The sequence below is a fragment of the Mus caroli genome, unplaced genomic scaffold (assembly GCF_978045245.1).
Source record: "Mus caroli unplaced genomic scaffold, Mus_caroli_1 scaffold_2, whole genome shotgun sequence".
Lineage (NCBI taxonomy): Eukaryota > Metazoa > Chordata > Mammalia > Rodentia > Muridae > Mus > Mus caroli.
Window position 1 is genome coordinate 121,928,234 of NW_028227257.1, and position 25,672 is coordinate 121,953,905.

The following is a 25,672-nucleotide window of genomic DNA, read 5'->3' on the forward strand; positions in this document are numbered from 1 at the left end:
ACCATAGATGGAGAAACCAAAGTATTCCACGACAAAACCAAATTCACACATTATCTCTCCACGAATCCAGCCCTTCAAAGGATAATAACAGGAAAAAACCAATACAAGGACAGGAACCACGCCCTAGAAACAACAAGAAGGTAATCCCTCAACAAACCTAAAAGAAGACAGCCACAAGAACAGAATGCCAACTTTAACAACAAAAATAACAGGAAACAACAATTACTTTTCCTTAATATCTCTTAATATCAATGGACTCAACTCCCCGATAAAAAGACATAGACTAACAAACTGGCTACACAAACAAGACCCAACATTTTGCTGCTTACAGGAAACTTATCTCAGAGAAAAAGATAGATACTACCTCAGAATGAAAGGCTGGAAAACAATTTTCCAAGCAAATGGTATGAAGAAACAAGCTGGAGTAGCCATTCTAATATCTGATAAGATTGACTTCCAACCCAAAGTCACCAAAAAAGACAGGGAGGGGCACTTCATACTCATCAAAGGTAAAATCCTCCAAGAGGAACTATCAATCCTGAATATCTATGCTCCAAATACAAAGGCAGCCACATTCATTAAGGAAACTTTAGTAAATCTCAAAGCATACATTGCACCTCATACAATAATAGTGGGAGACTTCAACACACCACTTTCACCAATGGACAGATCATGGAAACAGATACTAAACAGGGACACAGTGAAACTAACAGAAGTTATGAATCAAATGGATCTGGCAGATATCTACAGAACATTCTATCCTAAAACAAAAGGATATACCTTCTTCTCAGCACCTCATGGTACCTTCTCCAAAATTGACAACATAATTGGTCACAAAACAGGCCTCAACAGATACAAAAATATTGAAATTGTCCCATGCATCCTATCAGATCACCATGGACTAAGGCTGATCTTCAATAACAAAATAAATAATAGAAAGCCAACATTCACGTGGAAACTGAACAACACTCCTCTCAATGATAACTTGGTCAAGGAAGGAATAAAGAAAGAAATTAAGGACTTTTTAGAGTTCAATGAAAATGAAGCCACAACATACCCAAACTTATGGGACCCAATGAAAGCATTTCTAAGAGGAAAACTCATAGCTCTGAGTGCCTCCAAAAAGAAACTAGAGAGAGAACACATTAGCAGCTTGACAACACACCTAAAAGCACTAGAACAAAAGGAAGCAAATTCACCCAAGAGGAGTAGACGGCAGGAAATAATCAAACTCAGGGGCGAAATCAACCAAGTGGAAACAAGAAGAACTATTCAAAGAATCAACCAATCAAGGAGCTGGTTCTTTGAGAAAATCAACAAGATAGATAAACCCTTAGCCAGACTCACTAGAGGGCACAGGGAAAGCATCCTAATTAACAAAATCAGAAATGAAAAAGGAGACATAACAACAGATCCTGAAGACATCCAAAACACCATCAGATCCTTCTACCAAAGGCTATACTCAACAAAACTGGAGAACCTGGATGAAATGGAGAAGTTCCTAGACAGATACCAGGTACCAAAGTTGAATCAAGATCAGGTTAATGATCTAAACAGCCCTATATCCCCCAAAGAAATAGAAGCAGTCATTAATAGTCTCCTAACCAAAAAAAGCCCAGGACCAGATGGGTTTAGTGCAGAGTTCTATCAGACCTTCAAAGAAGATCTAATCCCAGTTCTTCACAAACTATTCCACAAAATAGAAACAGAAGGTACTCTACCCAACTCATTCTATGAAGCCACAATTACTCTGATACCTAAACCACAAAAAGACCCAACAAAGATAGAAAACTTCAGACCAATATCCCTTATGAATATTGATGCAAAAATCCTCAATAAAGTTCTTGCTAACCGAATCCAAGAACACATCAAAACAATCATCCATCCTGACCAAGTAGGTTTCATCCCAGGGATGCAGGGATGGTTCAATATACGGAAATCCATCAACGTAATCCAGTATATAAACAAACTCAAAGACAAAAACCACATGGTCATCTCCTTAGATGCGGAAAAAGCATTTGACAAGATCCAACACCCATTCATGATAAAAGTCTTGGAAAGATCAGGAATTCAAGGCCCATACCTAAACATGATAAAAGCAATCTACAGCAAACCAGTAGCCAACATCAAAGTAAACGGTGAGAAGCTTGAAGCAATCCCTCTAAAATCAGGGACTAGACAAGGCTGTCCACTTTCTCCATACCTATTCAACATTGTACTTGAAGTCCTAGCCAGAGCAATTCGACAACAAAAGGAGATCAAAGGGATACAAATTGGAAAAGATGAAGTCAAAATATCACTTTTTGCAGATGATATGATAGTATATATAAGTGACCCTAAAAATTCCACCAGAGAACTCCTAAACCTGATAAACAGCTTCGGTGAAGTAGCTGGATATAAAATTAACTCAAACAAATCAATGGCCTTTCTCTACACAAAGAATAAACAGGCTGAGAAAGAAATTAGGGAAACAACACCCTTCTCAATAGTCACAAATAATATAAAATATCTTGGCATGACTCTAACTAAGGAAGTGAAAGATCTGTATAATAAAAACTTCAAGTCTCTGAAGAAAGAAATTATAGAAGATCTCAGAAGATGGAAAGATCTCCCATGCTCATGGATTGGCAGGATCAACATTGTAAAAATGGCTATCTTGCCAAAAGCAATCTACAGATTCAATGCAATCCCCATCAAAATTCCAAATCAATTCTTCAACGAATTAGAAAGTGCAATCTGCAAATTCATCTGGAATAACAAAAAACCTAGGATAGCAAAAACTCTTCTCAAGGATAAAAGAACCTCTGGTGGAATCACCATGCCGGACCTAAAGCTCTACTACAGAGCAATTGTGATAAAAACTGCATGGTACTGGTATAGTGACAGACAAATAGACCAATGGAATAGAATTGAAGACCCAGAAATGAACCCACACACCTACGGTCACTTGATCTTCGACAAGGGATCTAAAAACGTCCAGTGGAAGAAAGACAGCATTTTCAACAAATGGTGCTGGCACAACTGGTTGTTAACATGTAGAAGAATGCGAATCGATCCATTCCTATCTCCTTGTACTAAGGTCAAGTCTAAGTGGATCAAGGAACTTCACATAAAACCAGAGACACTGAAACTTATAGAGGAGAAAGTGGGGAAAAGCCTTGAAGATATGGGCACAGGGGAAAAATTCTTGAATAGAACAGCAATGGCTTGTGCTGTAAGATCGAGAATTGACAAGTGGGAACTCATGAAACTGCAAAGCTTCTGCAAGGCAAAAGACACCATCAATAAGACAAAAAAAAACACCAACAGATTGGGAAAGGATCTTTACCTATCCTAAATCAGATAAGGGACTAATATCCAATATATATAAAGAACTCAAGAAGGTGGACTCCAGAAAGTCAAATAACCACATTAAAAAATGGGGCTCAGAACTGAACAAAGAATTCTCACCTGAGGAATACCGAATGGCAGAGAAGCCCCTGAAAAAATGTTCAACATCCTTAATCATCAGGGAAATGCAAATCAAAACAACCCTGAGATTCCACCTCACACCATTCAGAATGGCTAAGATCAAAAATTCAGGTGACAGCAGATGCTGGCGAGGATGTGGAGAAAGAGGAACACTCCTCCATTGTTGGTGGGATTGCAAGCTTGTACAACCACTCTGGAAATCAGTCTGGCGGTTCCTCAGAAAATTGGACATAGTACTACCGGAGGATCCAGCAATACCTCTCCTGGGCATATATCCAGAAGATGTCCCAACCGGTAAGAAGGACACATGCTCCACTATTGTAAGGAGCTGCCCTCACATTCGCCATTACAAGATGGCGCTGATGGCACTGGCATCCGTGTAATCAAACCATCTGTGCATGCGCCGGGGTAGTTTCCCACCCCATGTGCTCTGCCTTCCCCGTGATGACAACTCCGGCCGATGGGCTGCAGCCAATCAGGGAGCGACACGTCCGAGGCGGAGGACAGTCCTCCATAAAAGGGACAGGTTTCCGCCATTCAATCGATCTCTCTCTCTCTCTCTCTCTCTGGCGCTCTCTTCTCCACTGGCTCCTGAAGGGAAAAGCAATAAAGCTTGTGCCGCAGAAGATTCCGGTTGCCCTGAGCGTGTTCTTACCAGGGGGAACAAAAGCGCGGGCAATACACTATGTTTATAGCAGCCCTATTTATAATAGCCAGAAGCTGGAAAGAACCCAGATGTCCCTCAACAGAGGAATGGATACAGAAATTATGGTACATTTACACAATGGAGTACTACTCAGCTATTAAAAAGAATGAATTTATGAAATTCCTAGCCAAATGGATGGACCTGGATGGCATCATCTTGAGTGAGGAAACACAATCACAAAGGAACTCACACAATATGTATTCACTGATAAGTGGATATTAGCCCAAAACTTAGGATACCCAAGATATAAGATACAATTTGCTAAACGCATGAAACTCAAGAAGAATGAAGACCAAATTGTGGACACTGTGCCCCTTCTTAGAATTGGGAACAAAACACCCAGGGAAGGAGTTACAGAGACAAAGTTCGTAGCTGTGATGAAAGGATGGACCATCTAGAGACTGCCGTATCCAGGGATCCATCCCATAATCAGCTTCTAAACGCTGACACCATTGCATACACTAGCAAGATTTTGCTGAAAGGACCCAAATATAGCTGTCTCTTGTGAGACGATGCTGGGGCCTAGCAAACACAGGAGTGGATGCTCACAGTCAGCTATTGGATGTATCACAGGGCTCCCAATGGAGAAGCTAGAGAAAGTACCCAAGGAGCTAAAGGGATCTGCAACCCTATAGTTGGAACAACATGATGAACTAACCAGTACCCCGGAGCTCTTGTCTCTAGCTGCATATGTATCGAAAGATGGCCTAGTCGGCCATCACTGGAAAGAGAGGCCCATTGGACTTGCAAACTTTATATGCCCCAATATAGGGGAATGCCAGGGCCAAAAGAATGGGAATGGGTGGGTAGGGAAGTGGAGGGCGCTATGGGGGACTTTTGGGATAGCATTGGAAATGTAATTGAGGAAAATATGTAATAAAAAATATTAAAAATTAAAAAAATAAAGTAAGTATAGAGATTCTTTACCGTAAAAAAAAAAGAAAAAGAAAAAGAAAAAAAAGAAAAAGAAAAAGAAAAAGAAAAAGAAAAAGAAAAAGAAAAAGAAAAAGAAAAAGAAAGAAGCCCCTCTCCTCTCCTAAGAGCCTCTCTGGGGGTGAGAAGGGGGCCAGTGGCACAAAGACTAGAGATGCTCATTCTAACCATCTACTTGTTTGCCTCAGTCTCTTCTTCACACCCTTCCAGTCTGATGAATAAAACAAAAGATGGCAGGCACTGTGGTAAAAGTCATCACTCTGAAGGCAGAAAAACCATTGCCAAGCTTTAGCCAGTCCTGGTTCGAGTTGAACTAGCTAGGAAAGAGAACCATAGAGTCCGTACACTCAAAGCACGGAGAGCATCAGGACACGGGCAGTCAATGCAGCAAATGATGTATTATTCTTGAGGATACTCTGTGTGTGAATAAATGGAAAGGAATTGCATTCAGAGAAAGACTGCGATCCTGACTTCAGAAGCAGCAGGAAACAGCAAGCACAGCTCTAATGCGCATGGCAGCTGTACCAGTTCACGATGATAGACAATCCATAGTGTGGCCAACTGAGAAGATAATTCTTTTTAAGCCAAATGGACCCACATCGTTGTTCCATACTTGATTTTTTTTTCCTGTAAAGTGAAAATAACTATTATCATTACTCAGGAGAAAATATATCTTAAGTATATGTACAAAACAAAGTCTATCAACCTTTACCTCAATATCATTTACTACTTTTTATTGAGATTCATTGTTAATTGAGTGTGTGTATGTCCACATGCACACATGTGAATGCCGATGCCCCTGGAGTCCAGAAGATGGAGTGGGATCCCCTGGAGCTGGAGTTGGCAGCTGGTTGTGAGCCATCTGTTGTGGGTGCTGCAAACTGAACTCAGTTCCTCTGGAAGAGCAGCAAGAGCCCTTCAGTCTCGCCTAAGCCACCACTTCTCCTCCATCATTTATTACCTCAACACAGACTTTGGCCTAAAATTAAACATGCAAAATAAAATCACAAACATGCAAATGAAGAAATGGGACCTTCTTTTGTGGTTCATTGAACCTAAAACTCTTAAACAAAATGTCCTGCGAGAGAGATTCCCTGACTGCTGAGGGGTTAAGGAGATGTCTGTAGCATTGTGTGGATCTCAGCCCCAGAGTCAGACATCACTCACAGAGGATGATAGCCCAGGAGGGCCTATGTGACTGTGACAATGGGGCCAGGCAGGCAGGAGAGAGGCTCTGAGGATACACGAATCCAGATACATCTAACCTTCCATTTATCCACACTGACCATGCAAAGGAAGGATGAAGGAGGGATCAAGAAGCCCACCTCCTTTAGACTTATTCAAACATGTTCCACACACTTTGTGACACAAAGTCCTTATGAAGGAGCAGAAACAGCGGCAGGTCAGGGAGAAACACTAGAAAAGGATTTTGAAATCTTTCTCTCCTAAAATGAAGGTATGGAAATGTGAGGAAAATAATGAAGTGAAGGGAGATGGGTTTATCATGATATTTTTTTCTTCTGAGAAAGGCTCTTGGTAGGAGTCCCAAAGCAAGCTCAAACAGGACATCCTCCTGCCTCTGCCTCCCAGACACTGTAATCACAGGAGTGTGCTAGTGGTTTGTTGTGATTCAATGATCTTTTCACTTACCTTGTTTTGCTAAGTCCAGTGATAATCAAAGTAGCTTCATGTATGTGAGACTTTGTTCCCTTAATAAATGACCCTATAATGTAGATATTTAAATTCATGGTAATGTCCACTTACCCTCTAGGTCTCATGGGTGGTACATAGTCCATGACATGACTCTCTGGTGCTGAACTCCACAATTTCCCAACCCCCTCCTGGCCAACAAGCATCCTAGAATGTGAATATCTAATGAAGTCGTATGCAAGTGTCTACTAAAGTAATATTTTTTTTCCTGAGTAGATTCATTTTAACAGCAAAGAAAAAATATTGGATTGGAGTCAGAATGCCAGGATTCTGGCTCCAGACCCTTATTCAACTCACCTATATTTAACTTGGTATTCAATTATGAGGAAATCAGATACTTTTTTATGTCCCCTGATATTTCCTCTATTAAATGAAGCTGGATAATTAATACTTCATTCAAGCCAAGAGACCTGAACATGTATTTTAAGTCCTTTCTGACATCCGTGTAAGCACAGGCAAAGGTGTCCTGTTTGATGAGCATGAGGTTCTACATAAACGACATCAATATAAATGGGGGCACTGCAGGCAGCTTGGGTAGTTTAGAATCCGTTGCAAGCCAGTGATTTGAACAAGGAGTTTACTACCAAGACTGAGCAGTAAGAAGAGACTGGAGTGGTAACAATATTGCTATTAAGAATCAAGGTGCACACTGCACATGGACGTGATAGATTTCTAACCACCAACTCAGGCTGAGACACTCCTGCCTATTTCTGAGAACCAGACTAGAGGGGACCAGGTCTTGAGGCTGGAACCTTCATGATCAAGGTCAACCGCCTTATAGAGGGAGCCCAGGGGGGTTTCTCAGTCTGCTTCCCTGTGAGAGTACAAGAAGTCAGTAGTGTGAGCCCTGGCATTGTGCGAGTTCACTGAAACACAATCATGTTGGCGTACTGATGCCAGATCTCCAGACCTCAGAGCTGGAAGTTCCTACCCATTCCGTGGTACTCTGAACCGATGGAGCCATTGTTGAAGGGTGTAACTGTTAACAATTGTTAACATTGTTAACGGAACAATGAAGTCATCAATGACTAGCCAGCAGCACTTGCTGGAAGTTGTGGCTTGTTAGAGGAGCTACCCAAAGGGAGATGCCTCAATAGAGAGATTTTACTGTAAAGGTTTCCCAAGGGTTCCTGGGAAAGTCATCAGCCTCCATGCTCTGCTGGAGCTGGGCACAGACATGCTGAATACACTTGCAGAAGGCTGCTTTCCTGCAAAGGGAGCATTAGTAAGAGAAGCCCTGTGCCTATAGGAGCCAGATGCCGCAGACGCTGCTCACAGTGCAGGCGTTCTGGGTGTAATCCTTAAATCCCCAGCCAAAAGTAAAGAAGTAGGAGAGGGCAGAAAAAAAAGGCAAGAAAACTCTTCTCCTATAGTAACTCTCTAGCACCCTCTACTGGTAAACTCAATGAATAAAGAAAAGCCATAAAGGGGCCAGCTTCACTTTACAGAGAGCACAAAAATAAAATAAAATAAAATAAAATAAAATAAAATAAAATAAAATAAAATAAAATAAAATAAAATAAAATAAAATAAAATAAAATAAAATAAAATAAAATAAATAAAATAAAAGGGGTGTGTTATAGGTGTGGGAGGTGGGGGTGGGGCAGTACATTTGGAACTGAGAAGCAATCTCTCAATAACATATGCAGAAAGATCTCAAAACCAGTTTCCCGAAAGGAAAGATTTAAACTCATATATTGTATCATTTATCATTCATCCCAGAGGCAACCACTCAAAAACCTGCTGACTGAACCCAGGCCCTGTGAACACTTGTGTAAGTTTGACTGTGATCGGCTTGAGGGAGGCCATGTTTGTCCAGCTCACCACAGTGAACGGTAGGCAAGTTTCTCCCACCTCGATGTCAGACCCCTGTAAAGTAAACGAGTGAGTGTGTGGTTCCTCGATGATTCATCTGGGATGTTTTATAAATGACTAGAGTGAGGCTCAGGGAAATGTCGCAATTTAACACTTAAACTGGCCACTTCTGTCCTTGTACCACTTCCATTAGTCAGACAAAACACAAGGTGGGTGGTACCAGCGTTGTCTTTTCTGCTGAATTTTCTCAAAATTTTGCTTTGGATTTGGCCTGCTTGTATCGCAGAGGCTTTGCTGATTTGCATAAAATCAGGAGCTTACTGGAAGAATTATCAGGTAATCCTCCATGACAAGAAAATAGCTCATAGCTTATCAGGTCTCCCTTGTCCTTGGGTTAACTACCCTGATATTTAGTGTTCCCTAAATTAAAATCCCATTCAAAATCCCTTAAACACAGCCACCACCTCACAATCTGTAATTACTCCTGCAAAAATCATTTCCTTGATTCTGCTTTTCTCTCTCCGCCCTAGTCTTCGGAGCCATTACTTTCCACGCAATGAGGTTGTAGCAATTTCTGTCACTCCCCAGAATAGGAAATCTATGCTGCTTTCATCAAGTAACTAAATGTTACCCCATTTCCGATTCTTAAATAATTTCTTAAGGAAGAAAATTTGATCTCAGAGTCTTCACAGCATTGCTGATCGCGTTGATGGTAGCAATCAATGCTTCGGCAAGGTTAACGATGTGCATTTACACATAGTGGTTCATTTAAAGTGAATAACCAGGCATTTACTCACTGCCGCCTCCTTATTTTTAAGATAGAAGCCTGATTTAAGACACACTGCAACTTAAAGAGGCTGTGGTAAAGCCTATTTTGAAAACATTGCAGTTAATTGCAGATATAAGCTTGAGCCCACTTATTTATTTAAAACATGAAGGATACAAAAATGAAAATGGCCAAAGAAAACACATCTCAAAACATGCAAAACTACTGAAAGATGAATTTGAGAATTTTAGTGGGGACACGGGACTTATAATGGAGGTGTTCTTTTAATGGGTCTGAGAAATGGATGAGGGCATCATGGGCATATATTCCACCCAACTGCTTTGGAGACTGAGGCAGGAAGATAGCTTAGCTCTGGAGGGCAAGAATGGCTGATCAAAGCAGGAAGACCCTGTAGGGAGCAGAGGAAGCTCTGAATGAGTGACATCCTCAGTGGAATGTGTATTGTTGACAGGGGCACAGCCATGTCCCGGACCCAAAGGCTTCAGCAAAACCTTACCTGTCTGAGGGATGGCAAAGCTTCCCTCAGGAGTCTTTGTGACTTCATATGAGTGAGTGTATGAGTGTGTGTCTTAGGTAGGGTTTTACTGCTGTGAACAGACTCCATGACCAAGGCAATTCTTATAAGGGCAGCATTTAATTGTTGACTGGCTTACGGGTTCAGAGGCTCAGTCCATTATCATCAAGGCTTCCGCATGGCAGAGTCCAGGCAGACATGGTGCAGAAGGAGCTGTGAGTTCTACATCTTCATCTGAAGGCTGCTAGGAGAAGACTGACTTCCAGGCAGATAGAATGAGAGTCTTCCAGATATAGCTGTCTCTTGTGAGACGATGCCGGGGCCTAACAAACACAGAAGTGGATGCTCACAGTCAGCTATTGGATGGATCACAGGGATCCCAATGGAGGAGCTAGAGAAAGGACCCAAGGAGCTAAAGGGGTCTGCAACCCTATAGGTGGAACAACATGATGAACTAACCAGTACCCCGGAGCTCATGTCTCTAGCTGCATATGTATCAGAAGATGGCCTAGTCGGCCATCACTGGAAAGAGAGGCCCATTGGACACGCAAACTTTATATGCCCCAGTACAGGGGAACGCCAGGGCCAAAAAAATGGGAATGGGTGGGTAGGGAAGTGGGGGGGAGGGTATGGGGGACTTTTGGGATAGCATTAGAAATGTAATTGAGGAAAATACGTAATAAAAAATGTTAAAAATTAAAAAAAAAAAGAATGAGGGTCCTAAAGCCCATGCCCATAGTGACACACCTATTTCAACAAGGCCACACCTACTCCAGGCCATACCTAATAAACACACTAGGTTCCAGATAGCTGCTGTAGTCATTAGAAAGCCCCACCTGACCCCGCTGTATTGTGTTTCTCTGTGTCAATGCTTTCTTCACTCCCTCAATGTCCACAGTCAAGGCTCCTGAATGTGGAACTTAGAGATCACAGCCCAGGGGGTTATGTATGTCCTCTGCCATTCACTTCTTTTGTTTTGGGTTTTCAGTAAATGTTCCCAGTTGAAAGCCATGCTATTTCATGGCCCATCAGGAGAAATGAGGGAAGATTCTCTACCTCTTCCTGGGTGTTGGCATAAACCTGTTAAAGAAAGAGGTTGGTTGATTTCTTCAACACCAAAGTTACATTTGACCTGACTCTCTCCTTCATTCAGAACCAACTGAGAACCCATCTTCCGTTTGGTATGTGTCTTTTGTTTTGTTTTGTTTTGTTTGCTTTTCGAGACAGGGCTTTTCTGTGTAGCCCTGGCTGTCCTGGAACTCACTCTGTAGACCAGAAATTTGCCTGCCTCTGCCTCCCAAGAGCTGGGATTAAAGGTGTGAGCCACCACGTCCGGCTGGTATGTGTCTTAATAAGGGTTTTACTGCTGTGAAGATGCACCATGATCAAGGCAACTCTTATAAGGACAACATTTAATTGGGAATGGCTTACAGAGGTTCAGTCCATAATTTTCAAGGAGGTAGCATGGCAGCATCCAGGCAGAGATGGTACAGGAAGAGCTGAGATTTCTATATCTTCATCTGAAGGCTGTTAGAAGACTGGCTCCCACAGGGTTAGAAGGACGGTCTCATTGCTCACCCTGACAGTAACACATTTCCTCCTTCAAGGCTACACCTACTCCAACAAGTCCACAACTCCAAATAGTACCACTCCCTGGGCCAAGCATATACAAACCACCACAGTATGCTGTGAACAGAGCAAGAAGAAGAGCAGGGAGCCAAGTGGGAGACAGTGGAGGGACTCTAGCCAGCCCGTGCATGGCAAACACAGCTCTGGCAGGCCTTGCCCTTCTCCCTCATGCCCCTTGCGTTACAAACAAACAAACAAAACATTAAATTACATTCATAAAGTGAGCCACCAAGTTCTACTGAATGTGGCCACTTCCTACTCCTGAGGCTGACTACCAGCTGTTAAAGTAATAAAGTCTAACACAATCAAAAGCCCCCTTTGGCTTAACTAGTTAATATGCCCAGTTAAAATTAAACACCTCATCCTAACATGAGGCTTCCCCTTTTGCCTTTATAAACCACCATTTTTTATGTCTGTCTCCTCTTTATCCAAAGGCAGTCCTTTGTCCCCCTCTGGGACAAATACCTCAAATACCTCTTCATCTTCCCTCGTTCCCTCCCCTTCTCCCTCATCCTCTATCTGCTGTCTTTGTCTCTCATTCCCTGCCCTTTGTCCCTCTAGGGCAAATAAATCTCCTTTGTGCTGAGAACTTGGCCTTGGGAGTCTTGAACTGATACAGCTCTTTTTCAGATAGGACATTAACTAATGGAGTCGTCACCGAATAATGCTTATGGAAAACTTGTAGAGACAGATGAACAGTGAAGAGGGCAGACTGAAGCTGCAGGGGGTGGGTGAGTGATGCTAGTCTCCAGGAGCTGATCAGGAAATGTGTTCCACAAGAGGCAATGGTGAAGATAAGATGCAAATTATTCAAGAGAAAGCTGTGCATCTTTTGAAGTACTTGATCTGGAACCACTGAACGCAGATTCGAAGGCATTACTGTGAAGTGATGCTGGTCAGCTTGTGTATGAAAGGAGAGAAACAGGAGGTGGGGAAGAAGAAGGTCGGGGACCCATTTCTTACAATGGATTGAGCACTTGAAACATGTCGGGCACCCGACAAATGGGTGTTGAATCAGAGCATAGTCAAGCTTTTAACCACACATAAATCGAGTTAATGCAGCAATTCTATCAAGAATAGTATTTTAGGATGCCAGGATGATGGACCTCCCTTATAGTTAAGCTGGTTTCTATCTGTGGGCCTCATCCATCTGGTAGTTCTCAGAAGGGAAAGGGATCGATGTTATCCAGGAGGGAGGGAGATACAGCATATTATAAGGGGAGTATCGGCTGTATGAGAAAGAGGGGGGTGCCTGCCCACCCACACCTAACAGGCTGTGGAAAAGGAAGAGGTTTATAGAGTTTGCTTCTTGTCTATTACCCCTGAATCATGTGTCAGGTCTGTAAACCTCTGAGAGAGATGGAAGAATCTGTATCCTCACATACTATTGCATGATTCCCCCAGTCTGCTTAAGGAAAGCTAGGCACTTAAAGGCCAATGCTAGAATTGGTGCCCTGGGACAGTACAAACATATCATGCAGGGTAAATCCATTTATAGACAGACCAAGGAAGAAGGGAAAGGAACACAGAAGATCAACCCCAAAGCTGAAGAGAGTAATTCATGCTTACAGTTCCAGGAAGCTGAGGCAAGTGAATAGCCAAAAGTTCTGGTCTAGACTGAGCTCCTGGGTAAGATCCTGCATCAAAACAAAGCAAAGCAAAACAACACAAAGCCCAATCCCAAACACACCACCTCCAAAATAGATGGTTCAAATGGAAGAGACCATAATATTCTTGGGAACTGTGGGTGCTCCCACTACCTTGGCTGAGCATAAACCTGCACATTCAGACCCACTGGGGAAAAAAAAGTCTTAATTCCTTTGTAGCCCTAAGCAATAGTGGAAGTAAGCAAATGCTGCTATACAGTGCTATCTCATGATGTGAAGGCAGGAAAGGATGAGATGTTTGCGTTCATCCTTTCTAGGAGTTCAGTCTGTGGCTAATTCTTCTCTCCTACCACACCAATCTTGTGACTGAGGCTATGCACTGAGACATTGCAGGTAGAGAACACTCTCCTCAGAGGGAAAACCTAGGCTGCAGTTTGGTGGCTGCTGTTCAGCCTCTGAAACACTCCAGGGCCCAGTGACCTCAGCCACTGCAGGAGAAGATGAATCATGTGACTACTTCCCTATTCACCTCAGAAATAATCACTTTATAACTCATCTAAAAGACATCTGGTTTGAACATATCCTGAAAGTATAATTAATATAGTGAGCCCAATTGAATGCCAATGAATCGAGTATCAGCCTAATCAGAAGTACCAGTGACCCTTGGGAAGGGCTGATTCTAGGTAGGACTGGGACAGGGAATACAGAATGAGAGCCTCCTGCATCATCTAGTGCCAAAAATCAGAACATGCTCAAAAAAAAAAAAATCATTGCTTTGCATTCACCTGCTGGAGCCACCATGACAAAATGCTGCAGACTTCGTGACAAGTGAGGCAAATCTCCATCTCATGGCTCAGGAGGCTCAGGAGGTCCAAGATCAGATACTCTCGGGGGTGATGGCCACTTGTTCATTATATTCTCACAGACCTTTCTTCTATGCTCACACACAGACACAAGAGGCTGGGGGGAGAGACGGGTGAAAGCATGAACTTATGTTTTTCCAGAGGAGAAGACACCAGACCTAATAGAATAAAGCCCCACCCTTAAGTTTCATCATTGGCTAACCTTACTCGGTGACTTTCAGGACATTTATACCTATAATGTGACTATAGTAAAGGGATTCAAGACTCAACTGAAAGGACTTTCAGTAACAAATCCGATTAATTGGCTAACAAGATGAATAAAGTAGCAATGTATATAACCCCAATATAAAATAAAAACCCTATCGGTTCATACTGATATACATAAATGATTGAATAACTTAGTAATAGGTTTAAGAGTCAGATATTCTTGCAAATGAAATCAAAATAACTTATACAGATATTTACCCTCAGAGAACAAGCAGAGTTTCTTCAGCTCTGTGTATTAACTTCTAATATGCACAGTGTGGAAAGAGAGAAAATGAGTGACTCCACAGCATAGAAATCTGACACGTTAGCTAACCAAAGTCAAGGTCGACAGAGATAATTCATGTTGTAGCCTAAGATATACGGAATGTGTCACCTTGATAGCCTTCCAGCAACACATCTCCCTAGGCAGATCATGAGCAAAGCACCTAATAGTGGTGTCCTCTCCAAAACACTGGCCATAGTCAAGTCTATTGAGTCATCTAAAAATAAGGGAAGTATAAGAAATTACATTGCAAGAAGAACCTAAGGACACATAACATCTAAACATAATGTAGTATATTGAGCAAGATCTATTGAGTTCAATTGTGTTCCTTTAAAGAAGATAGGTATATTCTGAAATATACTTAACCATCAAGACTTCATATAATGATCTTATTAAAAATAAAGCCCGTGCCATGTCATTGGTTATGATGAGGTCATCTCAGAGTAGGATGCAACTCCCATGTAAGCTGACGGTCTTATAAGAAGATGGCCAGGGAACTGGGAAGGTGATTCATTGGATAAAGTGCTTGTTAAAGCACCCAGGCATAAGGACCTGTGTTCAAATCCCCAACACCTACATGAAAGCTAAGTGTAGAGTCACACATCCACCCAGTGCTGGTAGAGAGGAAACAGGCAGATCCACTGAGCTTGTTAAGGACATGTTAATCCTAAATACAAAAGGAAAAAGACCACTGACCCAAATCATCACGACCAACTTAACTAAAGCAAGCAGGTAATTAAAGCGAACATTTTTTAAGCTTGTGTATATAAACTGTGTCTCCCTAAAAGCAAGATTCAAGATATCAGCACTAGACAAGAGGAAGACAAGGTTTTCGTAACTCGGGGGTAGGGAGTTTCCAAATAGGGGATAGGGATGGCAGGCAAAATTGTTGGAGTTACAGGAGTAGAATGTAAGCGTAACAAGTTAGTCGTAACGCCCTCCTGACACAAAGACATGATTGCAAAGTGGTCATAACAAGGAAGTCATAACAACCTCTTAAACAGAAGTAGGGTTTCAAGATGGTTATAATAACAAAGACCTGGTTGTTATTTTTCTGGAATAGGCTATACAGAACCATTTATAATGAAAGGTACAAGTGTGTCATAGCCCCATCCTTAAGAAACAGAGGTTTAGTCATAAACAGGAGTGAGGCTACCTTGTCTTTACTATGAGATGCCTTTACGTGTAAGACAGAGGCAAGCTGGTTCATGAGAAGACATCTGATATTGACAGCCAGTCTTCACACATGTGCACACATGAACCGGCACATCTATCTACACAAATATACACACCAGCACCCTTACAGTCAGAAGTAAATAAATAAATAATAACATTCGTGAGAAGATGCGTTTTAGCAGTGAGGGTGAAGACAGGAACTCAAGTCCTGCAGCTGTAAGTAAGACCACGGAAACTACCAGGAAAGCATCAGAGGGTAGGAGGAGAAAAACAAGGTTCCCCTGCAGATTTTAGAGGAAGCATTCCCTTACTGACTGTTAGGTTTCAGGCTTCTGCCCCACCCCCACCCCCAATTGTGAGGTAAGACATTTCTGACCTTTGAAAACACCTAATTTGTGGAATATTTTTTCATGGCAGCTGTAGGAAACTACTCCATGATCCTGGAACAGGAGAAAACAGATATTAGGTACATACATGCAAAAATGAACAGTATGGAAATTTGGAAAAAAAAAACATAAGCTGTGGTTATTTAAATGGGTCACTATTTGTGCGTGAGTTGTAATAAGTGTATCTTTGTATCCCTTGAGATGCCAGGAGGAAAGTTCGGTGGATGCATGCGAACTGTGACTATGCTTCTCGAGTTTTTAACAATTGCAGTGTAGCAGTTAAGAGTTGCAGTGTATATACTATATACAATAATATAAAATTATCCTAATGGGAGATAGCCCTGTGGGCAAAGCACTGGCTGCCAAACCTGGAAATCAGAGTTCAACCCCTCGGACTCACATAGTGGAAGGGGAAAACCAATTCCTGCAAATTGTCCTCTGACCTCCATCCATGCCCAAGACATGCGCACATGGACATACATTACACACGCACAACTAACAAACAAATAAATAAATAACTATAAAAACATATATTCTTTTCTTTTTCCTTCCTGTCATAAGTTTCCCCTCCTTTCTGTCCTCCTTTTCCCTCCCTCAACCTCCCTTCCTCCACCCACTCCTCCCCTAGTAAAAATGTATTCTTATAAATTATTCTAAAAACAAAATACTTTTCAAAGAGCCATTTCATGGCAGGGCATAGTGGCTCACACCTGTAGTTCCGTTCCAACACTGAGGAGGCTGAAGCAGAGGGTGAAGTTAGAGGAGGCTGCCCTGAGGACTTCTAACCTGAACTGAGCTGGGAAGACAGCTGGGAAGAGGGAAAACAAAATCCTGGGCAGAAGGAAACACAGGAGCCAAGGCCTTACTCTGGCCACAAATGTAGAGGTCAAGAAACAGCACACATACCATGACGGGGTCAGAATGACTATGCTGCAGTGCATAAGATGCTAAGGGAGATGCAGAGGCTGGGCCTCATGGTGCCTGGAATCCAATTCAACAAGAACTTTGTTTTTCCTTAATGGTAATGGAAAACTTTTCTTAAAAAAGAAAAAGAAATTTGTAGGAAGGATGGAGTGACAAGATTGTCAGTTCTGAATTTTTAGAATGTCTTTCTGGCTACAACATGGAGAGCGTATTGGCAGGCTGCCTAGAACACTGTTGGAGTGAGGAGCTGACAGTTGTTGCTGGACTCAGTGGAGATGGTGGAGGCGCTGGGGAGGAGGACTTAGACCTGAGGCATACAGAAGGAAAAACTGATGGGCTATGATGATGAATGGCTCGTGGAGATAGAAAACCAAAGGGAAATCAATGGGAATCCTAGCTGCTGCATCTGACAGACTGATTGGGTGGAGATGTCATTCCCTGATGCAGAGAAACATGTAGTGCATAGAGAAAGACCAACTGAGCCAGACTCCTCTGCCATTTCTCTTTGGGTGCTTTTGGTTTGTTTCCCGAGGCAGGGTCTAGGTGACCCTTCTGCCTCCAGGCCTTCATGTCCCACCACACAAAGCAGGCCTTGCCCTTTCTGCATTACACTGTGATATTTCACATCTTAATGTCTTCTGGATGTCTGAAGGATGCATTTGGAACCTGTCTTCTCTCTTACCAAATGTTTAGGGGTCGTGTTGTATTTAATAGCATCATGCCCAATGGGTACAGTTAAGACAAATACAAAGTTAGAGGATGCTGTCCTCAAGACTGCCCTTATATCTGATATCAGCTTTAAGTTGAGAAGGTTCCCCACACTACCCTGTTTTCTCTGGTTTGGTTTTTCACCAGGATGCCCAGGATGCACAGTGACTGAGCCTTATGATTAGATTATTGCAGGTGACAGATACAGACTGTGGAAAGTAAAGCCATAGGCAGAGTCTAAAAATCCCCAAAACACGGCATCTGTGGTCCTCTTCGTGCAGCTTCAGGACACAAAGCTCTCCACATAACAGAAGTCATGGGAAATTGCCAAGCAACAATCTCATCTGTGTCTCTAAGCTTCCTCAGGGCTCATGACACAGGTATGGTTAATTGACATAAAATTATTTCTGTCCCTAGATCTGCAGTTACCTTCTGATCAAAAATTGTCATTCTGTGGCAGACTTTTAGCCTCTTTGGCATGCTCAGGCCTGCTCTGAGCCTCTCTGAATATACCATCCTCTTTAAATCACACCATCAGACTACCCAGCATGACCAAATGTTCCCAGCCAAACAAAGTCATGACTTACCAGGCATAGCATGCAAAGGCCCAGAGATCGCTTTCAAGATTCACAATGTTAATTTAGTCAATGATTTTTTTCCCTGTACACTGGCATATAGCAAATTCTCAAAATGTCAACAAAATGGAGTATAGGCATGAGAGGTTGACTGGAATACAGCTGTTTCTGGCCACTCTAAACTACAAAGTCTTAGGGAGTTGCCTCTGTTTCCTCCATGTGAGGTCCAGCATGGTGTTGCATAAATTCATTATTCCGAGCTATGACCAGAGCATCAATATTTATAAGGGGGAAAAAAGCCAACAGCAATGTAAATGTCCCTTGACTGACAAAGGGATGAATAATAAAATGTGACTTAACACCACAATTAGTTAATTAATTCCACAATGGAGTGTTATTGGCTTAAAAGAGAAGGCTATTTCAACACACTACAGCATAGATGGATGCCTTCAAGTGGGATTCTTTGAAGACAGATGAGTGAAACAAACCAATCATAAAAGGAAGAATATTTAACGATTCCGTTTCTACGCGCTCTGTCAGAAGTACAGCTAATGGGAAGGAGAATGGTGACTGTCGAGGAGCAGAGAGAGTTAATGTTTCATGGACACAGAGTTCAGATATACAAAATGAAAAGAGTCCTATAGGAAGGTGGTGGTGACAGTTCACGTACTTAATGACACGTTTAAAGTGGGTGAGAAGGGGTGGGCAAGAGGGCACAGTGACTCAAATCACTTTCCTCCAAGCCTGATGACCCAAGTTCCATGCCAGAGACCCACATGGTGGACGGAGAGAGCCAAGTTCTACAAGTTGCCCTCTGACCCCCATATCCATACCATGGCATGCACCTGTGCCCTACTGTGATTAATTAATTAGATAATGGTCTTTCAAAAAATGTTAAAATGTTAAATTCTATGGATTTAAATCGTATCAGAATTTGACTTTTATATTAGAAAAACTAATTGGTGAGACATAACTAACTTTTTACTGTCCCTTCCATATACTAATCATTGTGTACTCATGGGAATGAGAAGAACTCAATACAATATTAAGCATGTTTCTGGAGAGGCGTCTAAACACTGCGTGGAAAATAGCGCTGTGCAGCAAATTACCCAGGGAGCCCGCCCCACACCCCTGACTCAGCAGCCCTTGCATCTGAGGTACTGCTGCTGTTTTACCAGCCAAGCTCTTTCCCATGGCCCATGACAGCATTTCAGCACAATCTCACAATACTACATGGAAATGACTTTCAGTGTACAAAGGCCATGATTCTTCGCAACAGAACCAAAAGATGTAAGATTTCATTTTGGGCAAACCCTTGTGCTTCAAAGTAGTGTGAAGGTTTTGTTTGAAAGAATGAAAGAAGGAAGGGAGGGAGAGAAAGAAAGAGAGAGAAGAGAGGGAGAGAGGGAGAAAGTGAAGGAGGGAGAGAGGGAGAGAAGGAAAGAGACAGAGAGAAGAAGAAGTGAAGGAAGAGAGAAAGAAAGAAAAAGAGAGAATGAGAGAAAGGAAGGGAGGAAGGAAGGAAGGAAGGAAGGAAGGAAGGAAGGAAGGAAGGAAGGAAGGAAGGAAAGAAGGAAGGAAGGAAGGAAGGAAGAAAACATGACCTTGTTGACCGTAAGCCTGTATTTTTTCCTTTTTGCTCTTTTGGCAAATATATAGATTTTTCACTCTAAACTTACTACTATTTCTATGTCAGAGTGAAATGTAATAACATTGGCAACACTATTCTTTTTCTTGAAATAATCCTGCACTGTCCTCTTCACTATTCTAACCTCTGATTGATTACTAAGGTCTAGAATCTGTCCATTGCTTCTGTGTTGATTTAAATGAAAAAATGTCTTCATAGGCTCTGGTATTTGCATGCTTGATCCCAGTTGGTGTTTGGAGAAGTTAAGGAGGCGTGGCCTCGCTGAAGAAAGTACTTCCTTGGAGGGGGGCTCTGAGAGCTGAAAGCCTCACCTACTTCCAGTTTGGTTTTCCTGCTTTGTGCTTACACTTAAACACATGCATTCTCAGCTTCTTGCACTGTTGGCCATAGCTACCTGATGCCGTGCCTAGCTTCTGTGATGGACACTCATCCCTCTGGAACCATAAGCCAGCATATAGTCTTCCTTCTATGAGTTGCCACAACAGAATAAATAAATAAATAAATAAATAGATAAACAAACAAACAAACAATCCACCTCTCTTTTCAGATTTGAATTACAAAAGATAAAAGTCTCATCATTCAGCTAAGGAATGTGAAGGACTGAGCAATCTGGGCTGCAGTGGGGGATGTTAAAATGCTCTTGTTTTCTGGGAAAGTAGCTTCGGAGCATCTCTGGCTAGCTTTGAATATGTTGATAGTTCTAGTAAAGGACAGATACTCACTGTAAAGTGCTGTTTTATTTTTTAAAACACATCCATTTATTCATTCGTGTGTCTGTTGAGCAAATGTTATGGGATGGAATTTTGTGTTAGTCAATGTTCTCAAGAGGAACAGGACCAACAGAATGAGTGCGTCTACCTGAATGTATTCATGAATATAAACAGCTTATGCTGAAATAATGATAGCAGCTGAGTCATATTAGAGGCTGACAACTCAGCAGTGGCTGAGTGTCTCTGCCATCAGAGTGGTCCCACAGTGGCTGTCTCTCACTGCTGACAACCCAGTAGTCGCATAAAGCTGGGTACCTTAACAGTACCAATCTGTTGCCAGGAACCTGCAAGTTTCCTGGGGTGCCACTGGTCCTTAGGCCACAGTGGAAGTTTGGAAACACTAGTTAAGGAATTGGCAGCATCAACAGGAGAGTAAAGGCTCAGCAAGCAAACAGTGAGACAGCTTCTTTCTGCCATGCCCTTTCTCACCTGGACTCCTACCAGAAGGTGCCATCCACAATCAGGGTGGGTCTCTCCACACCAGTTCAGGCAATCAGAATGTTTCTTTCTTCAACCGAGGCTCCCTACACAGAGAATTCTGATTTGTGGCAAGTTGATGTCAAAGTTAACCCATGACAGTACTGAATACAATTTTGTTACATGGGCCGGGCCTTCTATGAGTAGACCCTGAACTCTGAGTATCTGTTACCCTGGTTATCTCTAAGTCCGTGTCTTCATCTATGAGGTGAGGAGTAAAAATGCTAGATCTTTGAGGATTAGGGATATATTAGATGAGCTACATTAATAAAGTACGTAGCAAACTGAGCGATACATGAGAAAGTCCTCACATATACTAGATACTACAAAAAACATATAAAACACAGCTCTTGCTCTCAGGATTCTGTCAGAGAGTATATCTTTCTCAGATATAATGAAAATCAGAGACTTTTAAAAGATAGTTGGAAATTGGCTCAACACACACACACACTCACACACACATAGGACATATACACGGATACAAATAATTTTCCTCCTATTCTAGTTTCTCCTGTTTCTTCAGTCTTGGGTGATCTAGATAGGGGAGGGCAGGATAAAGGAAGAAATATGGAGAAAGGCAACTAACTCAAAAAACTTTTTAAAACCATGTGGAAACCTACTACTTTAGATACTTTCAAATATATTTACATACATAAAAGGAATTTAAATGGATCTACTATATAATGCCCTGAATCTTTTCTTCAAAGATTTATTTATTTATTTTAAGTATATGAGTTCACTGTAGCTGTCTTCAGACACACCAAAAGAGGGCATCAGATCCCACTACAGATGGTTGTGAGCCACCACGTGGTTGCTGGGAATTGAACTCAGGACCTCTGGAAGAACAGTCAGTGCTCTTAACCTCTGAGCCATCTCTCCAGCCCCTTGACTAGATGTAGTGGCTATTCTTGGTTGTCAACTTGACTATATTTGGAATGAACTACAATCCAGAATTGGAAGGCTCACCAGTGACCCTTATCTGGAGGCTTGGAGATCCTTATCTGGATCTTGGTATGGAGATCTTGAGACATAGTGGCTATGGATTCCAGAAGATTAAATCTCCTAGTTTAAGGAGATTTAATCTGGGCTACACCTTTCATCTGGGATTAAAGGTGTGGTGGAACACACCTTTAATCTGGGCTACACCTTCTGCTGGAGACAATATAAGGACATTGGAAGAAGGGAGTCTAGCTCTTGCTCCTTTGCCTGCTTGCCGCGTGAGACTGAGTAACTGCTAGATCCTTGGACTTCCATTCACAGCTGCGACTGAACCATTTTTGGGAATTGGGCTGCCGACTGTAAGTCATCAATAAATTCTTTTATCCATAAGTTCTGTGACTCTAGAGAACCCTGACTAATACAGAATTTGGTACCAGGAGTGGTTCTAGAGTAACAGAAGTACAAGGATGAATCTTTTAAAATACTGGAATTGGCTTGTTGAGCCACCAGCACTTTCAACTACTGAAACCTCTCTAGATTCTCTCCCTCCTGGGAGCTCAGAGAATTTTGAAGACCCATGGCTGATAGAGATGCTGTTTGGAGCCTCTGGCAGGCCCCTGTAGGTGAATCACAGAAAAGACCTTTGGGATTTTGGAGCAAAGCTCTACCATCATCTGCAGACAACTATTCTCCCTTTGAAAAACAGCTCTTGGCCTGCTATTGGGCCTTAGTGGAAACTGAACGTTTGACAATAGGACACCAAGTTACTATGCGACCTGAATTACCCATCATGAGCTGGGTACTATCAGACCCTGCAAGTCATAAAGTGGGACGCGCACAGCAGCAGTCTATTATCAAATGGAAGTGGTATATACGTGATCGGGCCAGACCAGGTCCTGAAGGCACAAGCAAGTTACATGAAGAAGTTGCTCAAATGCCTATGGTTTCTACTCCTGTTACAATGCCATCTGCTGCCAAGCATGCGCCTATAGCCTCATGGGGTGTTCCCTATGATCAACTGACCGAAGAGGAAAAGACTAGGGCCTGGTTTACTGATGGCTCTGCACGTTATACAGGCACCACCCAGAAGTGGACAGCTGCAGCATTACAACCCCTTTCTGGGACAACTCTGAAAGACACAGGTGAAGGGAAATCTTCACAGTGGGCAGAACTTCGGGCAGTACACATGGTATTACAGTTTGTTTGCAAGAAGAAATGGCCAGATGTACGATTATTCACTGACTCATGGGCTGTAGCCAATGGATTGGCTGGATGGTCAGGGACTTGGAAAGATCACAATTGGAAAATTGGTGAAAAAGACATCTGGGGAAGAAGTATGTGGATAGATCTCTCCAAATGGGCAAAGGATGTGAAGATATTTGTGTCCCATGTAAATGCTCACCAAAAGGTGACTTCAGCTGAGGAGGAGTTCAATAATCAAGTGGATAAGATGACCCGTTCTGTGGACAGTCAGCCTCTCTCCCCAGCCATCCCTGTCATTGCTCAATGGGCACATGAACAAAGTGGCCATGGTGGTCGAGATGGAGGTTATGCTTGGGCTCAGCAACATGGGCTTCCACTCACCAAGGCTGACCTGGCTACAGCTGCTGCTGATTGCCAGATCTGCCAACAGCAGAAACCAACACTGAGCCCCAGATATGGCACCATTCCTCGAGGTGACCAGCCAGCAACCTGGTGGCAGGTTGACTACATTGGACCACTTCCTTCATGGAAAGGACAGCGTTTTGTTCTTACTGGAGTAGATACTTATTCTGGTTATGGATTTGCCTTTCCTGCACGTAAGGCCTCTGCTAAAACCACCATTCATGGACTGACAGAATGCCTTATCTATCGTCATGGTATTCCACACAGTATTGCTTCTGACCAAGGAACTCATTTCACAGCCAGAGAAGTACGACAGTGGGCCCACGATCATGGAATTCACTGGTCTTACCACATTCCCCATCATCCTGAAGCAGCTGGCCTGATAGAAAGATGGAATGGCCTTTTGAAGACGCAGTTACAGCGCCAATTAGGTGGTAACAGCTTGGAAGGCTGGGGTAGAGTTCTTCAGAAGGCAGTATATGCTTTGAATCAGCGCTCGATATATGGTACAGTTTCACCCATAGCCAGGATTCATGGGTCCAGGAATCAAGGGGTGGAAAAGGGAATAGTTCCACTTACTATCACTCCTAGTGACCCTCTAGGAAAATTTTTTCTTCCTGTCCCCATAACTCTAGGTTCTGCTGGCCTAGAAGTTTTGGCTCCAGAGAGGGGAGTGCTCCTACCAGGAGCTACAACAAACATTCCATTGAATTGGAAGCTCAGACTTCCACCTGGTCATTTTGGGCTTCTAATGCCCTTAAACCAACAGGCTAAAAAAGGAATAACCGTGTTAGGAGGAGTGATAGATCCAGATTACCATGGGGAAATTGGATTACCTCTTCACAATGGAGGTAAGCAAGATTATGTCTGGAGTGTAGGAGATCCCTTAGGGCGTCTCCTAGTACTACCATGTCCTGTGATTAAAGTCAATGGGAAACTACAACAGCCTAATCCAAGCAGGATGACAAAGGACGCAGACCCATCAGGAATGAAGGTATGGGTCAATCCTCCAGGAAAAGAGCCAAGACCTGCTGAGGTGCTGGCCGAAGGTGAAGGAAATACAGAATGGGTAGTAGAGGAAGGTAGTTATAAATACCAATTAAGGCCACGTAACCAGTTGCAGAAACGAGGATTATAAAGTAATATGAATGCCCCATTGTAAATTTACAAATGCGTTTGCGATTGTACGAGGGATAGTTATATCATGTTAGGCGTATTCACAACCTTGTTATTGTTTCATGTAAACATGGGATATTATTTGTGTCAAGTTGACAAGGGGTGGATTGTAGTGGCTATTCTTGGTTGTCAACTTGACTATATTTGGAATGAACTACAATCCAGAATTGGAAGGCTCACCAGTGACCCTTATCTGGAGGCTTGGAGATCCTTATCTGGATCTTGGTATGGAGATCTTGAGACATAGTGGCTATGGATTCCAGAAGATTAAATCTCCTAGTTTAAGGAGATTTAATCTGGGCTACACCTTTCATCTGGGATTAAAGGTGTGGTGGAACACACCTTTAATCTGGGCTACACCTTCTGCTGGAGACAATATAAGGACATTGGAAGAAGGGAGTCTAGCTCTTGCTCCTTTGCCTGCTTGCCGCGTGAGACTGAGTAACTGCTAGATCCTTGGACTTCCATTCACAGCTGCGACTGAACCATTTTTGGGAATTGGGCTGCCGACTGTAAGTCATCAATAAATTCTTTTATCCATAAGTTCTGTGACTCTAGAGAACCCTGACTAATACACTAGACATCTTATATAACCAAGAAAAGCCTGCAGTATTAGGAATAGGTCAGCCAAAAGACTCCCATAGACAATACCTCCAAATCACAGACTATTTCTAATGACAGTGGTCTCGGTAAGGCTCTAATGCTGAAGACAGCACTTTCTTTG

The 25,672-nt window shown here is 42.5% G+C and overlaps 1 long non-coding RNA gene across 1 annotated transcript; it reads right to left on the reverse strand.

Moving 5' to 3' along the window:
- Positions 1-10,796: 10,796 nt before the first annotated feature.
- On the reverse strand, positions 10,797-16,182 carry LOC115030392 (uncharacterized). The gene is made up of 3 exons (XR_003835989.2): positions 16,117-16,182; positions 13,958-14,132; positions 10,797-11,016 (listed from the first exon to the last, which is right to left on the reverse strand). It is a non-coding gene; the product is annotated as an uncharacterized LOC115030392 (long non-coding RNA).
- Between the last annotated feature and the right edge of the window lie 9,490 nt (positions 16,183-25,672).